Raw genomic sequence first — 7563 nt, 5'->3', positions numbered from 1 at the left:
TTTTATCATAAAGTTGAATTTTCCGCTCTTCTGCTCTGGCTCCCATAGGTGACTGTCTAAGTTAGCGTAATGAATGCCCTATTCACTTATTTTGTTTGAAAACACATAAGTAAACATCATGTTTTTGTTTCAATAAACTTTAGACTTAAGGCTGGGGTAGCTTGGTTGGCAGGGCACTGAGCCCATGTCCAGGAGAGAGTGGGTTCGATCCCTGTCGGAAAAAGACTCCCTGTATAGTAAATGGTAACTGATGCACGTTAAATCTGTCGAGTCACAAAGTCCGCCATGTTCCCATAAGAAGTCATACCTCTGAGTGTGCTTATCCAAGAGTTTCCTTGTCTTCTGGATTGGTTCAAAATTACAAGTCTACGGAGTTGAACATTAGTAGTCGTAAGCCCAAAATTGGGTCGGCTATTCAAAGACAGTTGTAAAACTTTAAACTTGATAAAATCTATTAATAAAGCAAAGCAGCAATCTCTAACTAAATTATAATTCTTTGTATTTTAACAGTCGTAAATATATAATTGTAAATAAAACGGAGTGAAATAAAAAAAAAAGAGTGAATGAGATTATCTATATTTACCAAAGAGAAAGGAAACAATGTTATAAGCTCAAAAGTAAATTGTAATTTTAAGGCTTTCTGTTGCCGACCGACCTGTGTAGGGGGCAGGGTACTGTCCTTGCATCAGAAAGGTCCAGGGTTCGAATCTCGGGCAAGGCATGAATGTTTCTTTCTCTCTCTGTGTGTTCTATGTCCTTTCTCCTTTGTGTGTGAATGTGACCCGCTCTATAAACGGGTTGTGGTTGTATGAATGGCGTGGTAGAAGTCGAATTCCTGGCCATTGATGGTGCCACTGAAAAACAGGAACAATCGCACCCCCACTGCCTAAACAGGCATACGACAAAAAAAAAGCTTTCTGTTGTTGTCGTCAGCCATTAAGGCAGAGGGGGTGCGACTGTTCAAGTTTTCCAGTTACGCCATCTATGGCCAAGAATTCGACTTCTGCCACACCCATACGTCGCACCAGTTTTATAGGGTGAACCCATTTATGCATCCATTCATTCATCTACAGATCGTAATTTTGACCTGAACTAGAGAACGATCGATCTCCAATCCAGTACCCCAAGAGGTTTAATTTATTATGGACTTGGACATGGTGGACTTGGACATGGTGGACTTGGTGACCCGACAAATTTTAATACGCGCCAGTCACCATTTACTACACGGGGAGTCTTCGGCCGGCTGGGTCCGAACTACCTTCACATGAGCGGGAGTCCAGCGCCCTGCCAACCAGACTATCCCGACCCCTTAAGGCTCTCTCTAAGGCGTATACAGTGAGACTAAGCGAAAAAAAGAACCTATGAATATAGTACCTATCTTAATCGCTCAAAGGGTAAAGTCAAATATTCAAATTTATTAACGCAAATTTCGAAATCAAGCACAAAAACGTTATTTCTTATTAATTATACTTTTTTGTTGTTGACAAATTTGGACATTTGACCTTCAAAACAGAACAGGTAGCCACAGTTTAGGTACCAATATTTTAGGAGAGCGATCGGATAGTTTTTACCTTTAGTGTTAATTTCACTTTTTGTATACTTATATCACGAAAAGTTTTAATCGAATCTAAAATTCTTTGATGGCAATTACAAAATTCATTCATCTGAAGGTAATTTTAAGCAAAAAATAATTATTATTTATTATTATAAAGGTTGAAAACCTTTGAATTGTAACGGAAATTAATTTTTACATTTTAAACTAAGTAATTTTAAATGACAAATTCGAACGAAATCGGTTTTTCCTAAGAAATAAAAATTTATAACTCCAATTTTTTAATTTTTTTATATATTTACTATTATTATTATCATTATTTAAATTTTTAATTTAGATTTATTATAGTTATTATTTAAATATATTATTATCATTATTAATTTACTTTCAGCATTCAAATTATTATTATTTAAAATTATTTTAACATTCTAAACCAGAAATAAAATAAAATTAAATTTATAAAAGAAACATATTTTCTAATCATACAAAGGATAAATTCTTTTTTCTACGCACGAAAAATTAATATAGCACCATGAAAACTATAGATTGAAGTATTTGTCTTCGTTTTAAAATTACAGGATGGTATATTAGTCCTCATAGTTACAGATTGATGTATGAGTTTTCGTTTGAAAATTGAGGAAGCAAATTTTAAAAAAAATCTTTACATTTCTATTGTTAATAGGGATTTGAAATGTTGGATCGTCAAATTTCATATTTCCTCTAGGTATTAAATTAATGTAGCCTCTATTTTTTTCCTTCGAGGACCGCAAAAATAAATGATCAATAAATAAATAAAAAAAAAACTGAAAGTTTATGAAAAACAAACATCCTGGTCCTTCAGCGTGGCCTTTAGTTAACTTTTTTCCGACACAAAATAACAAATTCTTGGAGATTGCCCAAACTACAGAGCTTCCTCAACAATTATTTTTCTAACTGTTATTGCTAAATCATGCTCAGAGTTAAAAAAAAAAAAAAAAGGTCATAGTCCTCATCTTTGAATCGTTCATTAACACTGATGCTCATTATAAGCATTCCTTTTACAATTTTTTTAACTCTTCTAGTGATAAATATTTCCATCTGATCTGCATTAATTAAGCCAAATAAAGAACATTCATAGTTATTCATTGCAATCTCCAATTATTGAACTTGAAATCGTATTGCTATTTTTCCTTCTCGGACATCAATTTTTTTTTCCTCAACTACCTTGATCCATCCTACTTTGATACAATCGAGGTCATTGTGTTGATACAATGTGAGCAATATATTCATCGGGGTATTTTCAAGATATATCGAATACATTATCTTATGTTAGATATCAAATTAACCGTAATTAAAGCTAACGATAATATCGTGATCATTATCGGCACTGACAAACATCGAATATGATACTGCTGAGAATATTATCGATAGCGATGATTTTCAAATAGGTAAATGTGGGGACGATGAATATCAATTGTTATAATATCGTGAATATTATCATAAACGATAACGGTATTTAGTGAACCAATAGTATCGTCACTTTGAGTGACTTCATTTAGGTAATAAAACATGAATCAATGCAAAAATAATATAAATAACTTGAATTATAAAGAAAACATCGTGACCTATAATAAAATAACGATATTATATTGCAAACTTAAAATTCGAACATGACCTAGCACTAATTGTAAGTGTCATGCAGATGTACTTTATGTAGCTTTAATAATACATAAATATTAATGATGTTATTTTGCACTATGCATTAGATACTTAATACTTGGGGAGACGTAAATTTGAATTTGAATATACTAGCACAAATTTATTGTATAAACAAGGGCGATTTCACGCGGAGGGACAATAGAAAATTATAATTTTACTCTGTTTTTTATTAATCTTTCTCAGTGGTCGCAAATGGTGCGCGATTAATAGAGAAAGTACTGTAGTCGCTACTTTTTTCTGTAGTTTATAGTGTATTACGATACAAAGAAACAGTATATTGTAACGATTCCTGGCAACTACACTCTATAACAAAAAAAAAATTGACGCACCAAGAAGCAATCATCCGATTGCTTTGGAATTTCGTATGCATGAATGTTTTGAACAGATATGGCTGGAATGATGCCGACTGGGGACGTATAGTCTTTAGCGAAGAATCCCGCTTTCAACTGTGTCCTGACGATCATCGAAGACGTGTTTGGAGACGCACAGGGCAGAGGGGGGATCCTGCCTTCACTATTGCCCGCCACACCGGACCTCAACAAGGCATTATGGGCTGGTGTGCCATTTTCTTTGACAGCCGGACCCCTTTGGTCGTCATTAGAGGTACACGTACTGCACAGCGGTACGTCGACGACATCCTAAGACCTGTTTTGCCGCCGTTCCTTTTGCAGCGCCCTGGGCTGTTTTTTCAGCAGGACAATGCCAGACCACATACGGCACGCGTTGCTATGAACTGTCTGCAAGCTTGTCCAACTCTTCTTTGGCCTGCCAGATCACCAGATCTCTCTCCCATTGAGCATGTCTGGGATATGATGGGAAGCAGTGCCGTAACTTCACATCTCGGGGCCCTGGGGCAAAAATTTTTGGCGGAGGCCCTTTCAAAAACTTTCACTACTCCATCTCTAATCGTCATTTTAGCTATTTATGTATTATGTTAACGAATATGTTTATGAAAACAAGTTATTTGTTTGCATATAAATTGGATAACAAAACATTTTAAGTTTTCGACATGGCAAAATACAAAATTTCAGCGAAATCGATTAATCCTGAGAAATTAAATTTTAAAAAAGTCGTACTTATAAAACTCAATTTCTCAAGAACTCATCAACCAATTTCGCTCTAATTTTGTATTTTCCATGTGGAATTAGATACTTTAAAATGATTAAAAAAAATATATATATGCTTTGCGATTCAAAAGTTTTCAGACTATTATTGTCCCGTAGTGGACTGATCGTTAAGACACGGTTCCCAGTAGATCACCGAAGTCAAGCCTCACTGGCTGCGGTCAGTGTGCGGGTGTGTGACCACTTGGATCAGTCTGCGTAGGGACCGAGGGTGTGCGGTATTGGTCCTCGTTAAACTGTTCTACCATGAAATGCTCGACTTCGCGTGCAGGTCACCAGGCTACCGAAGCGGGGGTGCCAAACCCCTCTGCAGAGGATCAAACCTCAAGGGATGTTTCCCAGACCGTCGCCAATAGCCCATTGTGTAGCACTAGTGCAACGTAAATGATCAACAACATCAGACTATTATTAAATAAAAAATACTAAATATTTACTTACTAAATTTTAGTACTATATATTTACTAAAAGTTATTTTTTGCATGGAATTATCTTTAGATAAAGGAATTTTCTAATAGTGAGCAAAAATTTTTCAATTCCCTTAACATTTGGGGGTCCAAACTTTTGATAGCTCACCCGACCCAACTATTGGGACCATATTTCCCAGATTACAGCTACCTATATTACGGGGGTTAGAAAATCGAATCTGTTGAACAAAAGTAATGTTTATTCAGGGAAAGTATGTTTTTGTGTCTGATTGCGTAACTTAAAATAAAATATCATGCACGAATTAATTTGCATATTTGAAGTCACACCCTCGAATTATTAAGATGGAGTCTTAGAACGTGAAGATCCGATCATTAAATTAAAAGTTATTCAGGATGGTACGTTTTTGGTTCACTGCACGTAAATGTTACCAATTTACGGCATCTCACCGAGGAAATGACTAGGGGGAAAAAAGACTATTCATGTTGTCTCCTCTTGTCCCCCATGCCCACAGTAGCCTCCTTTTCCTATAAATATAATGCTAATCATAAAATACCAATTTTATAAACCAGATGAATCCGGTTACTATACCGTTAGGAAGGTCTTTTCAAGACAAAATCACTATAATAATTAAAATTATTTTTTAATTTCAAATCTAAAAGTTTTTGATCGCGTTATGGAAACTGAAGGAAATTATAGACTTTTTTTTTCTATCGGCACATATATCCACATTCTAAAAAGTCCTAATTGAAAAAATAAACAGAAATTTTTTCTCTATATTCATCGATTAACAAAAAACAAAGTTGCTTTACTCTAATATGGACAGGTCCCTAGAAAATATAGCTGTATTTTGAAAAGAATTCGTTCTTGAATATTTGGTCTATGTATTCATGACTCTCATCCAAATCTCATTCACTTCTCATTCAAATAACATGAGAAGATAGTGCAGAAGTGTCGTTTTAGTTTTGAACCAACGATATGTGGCAAAATTATGAAAAAGAGTAATAGTTTTTTTTTTTAATGAAAGAAAAATGATAAAAAATCAAAGCATATTTGCTAATTAAAAAAAAAATTCTTTTTAATGGTGTGTCATGGCAATGAATTTTAATTGCTACGGATTTCTAAGCTGATGTTCATAGCTTTTTTATTAAATTAAATATGATTTTTTTTATGTAAAATAAAGATTGCATTTCATTTTTTAATGAAAACAAAGTTGTTAAACACCCTAAAAATTCGAAGTTCCAATTTAAAAAATTTAAAGGTCTTAATAATTCAAAAAATATAAAATCAGAACAAAATCCATGCACACAATAAACAGTAAAATTATCAATTAAAGTACTATACAAATTAAATTTTATATACGAACATAAAAAAAAGCAATTTTTATGTTACCATTCTTATAAAAGAATTCTAACAGTATATAAATATACAATTTAAATGTATTAAATGAGTTAATGCAAACATTTACTACTTACCTCCTTATAAATAAATTTACATTTGGTTTTCTTGTTTTCCAAAGAAATTTTTTATTAAGAATGGGAATTATTGATATCACGATTTATGTTTGAAAAAATGAAGTTGCAAATAATTTTAAAAACTCTTAATTAAAGTTAAATTTCAATTTCAAAAATTGAACAAAACAAAAGGTAACAGAAAATTTATACCTCAATTAAAATTGGTTAATTTAAATGACGCAATTAAATGAGTTAAAAACTGGAATTTAACTACAACGTTTTACGTTTGTCTCAGAAAAAATCTCTTGACAAAATGACCTAAGTAAATGTTAACAAGAGTCATCCCCTTGGATAACTTAAAAGCTTACATCCGTTTTCCTAGAACATCTAGATAATTTCTAGTTTAAGACAACTTAAGGGACATATAGATGGTACTGTAAATATATGACATTTTATAAAAGCACAAAAGAGCCCAGGGTCATAAAAATGATTAAGGCAATTTTAAGACGGAAAAGGTCATTTTCCCATGGTGTAAAAGGAGATGGCTATTTTTTGAGGAGTCAGATAACTGTGGGTCAGCTCTGTGGGGGGTATGAAGGTTTAAACACCTTCATACCACCCACAGTCAAAAGATGCTTTCAAATATATCTATTAGTCTCAGTGTAGAATGCATTTTTCAGGATGCAAAACAGTGGTGCTTATTTCAGTTTTCTAAATACTCGTTATGTTTTTTTATGATGTGCTCCTCTTCTCTTTTCGTGTTTTTGTTTTAAATTTTTTTAATAAATTAAAAGTTGTAATATGTAGAAAAAAATTGAAACAAAACCGAAGCATTTTTCTTGGGGGGGGGGATTTCTATTTCAATCTGAAAAATAGCTATCAAATTGGGGAAAAAAGTAATTTCATTTTCTGAAATTCTCAATTCTGTTTCACTTTATTATAGCGAATGTCAAATTTTCAGAAGGGGAGGCTAAAGTTTTCGATTTGGAAAATAGCTTTAAAGTCGAAAATAAGAGTTAAATATAAATTTCACTCGACTTTATTCTTGCGAATGTCTGAAATTCAGAAGGGGTGAAGTATATTCTTCACCCCCTCACTTTAAGAAGAAAATAAAATTTTCTTTTTGAAAAATAGCTTCAAAGTTATTTTTTTCTGTTTTTTCTTTAAAAAAAAAACAATTTTACTGGACTTTATTATTTCAAATGTCTAAATTTCTGAAGATACAAATTTTTTTTTAGCCCCCCTTACTTTATATCAGAAGAAATTTAAAGTTTTCTATCCCCTTACTATAATTTAAGAGGAAAATTAAGTT

The sequence above is a fragment of the Parasteatoda tepidariorum genome, chromosome 4 (genome assembly GCF_982258835.1).
Source record: "Parasteatoda tepidariorum strain Cologne lab strain chromosome 4, Ptep-v5.0, whole genome shotgun sequence".
In the NCBI taxonomy this organism is placed as follows: domain Eukaryota; kingdom Metazoa; phylum Arthropoda; class Arachnida; order Araneae; family Theridiidae; genus Parasteatoda; species Parasteatoda tepidariorum.
Note: the sequence above shows the minus strand (reverse complement) of the source record.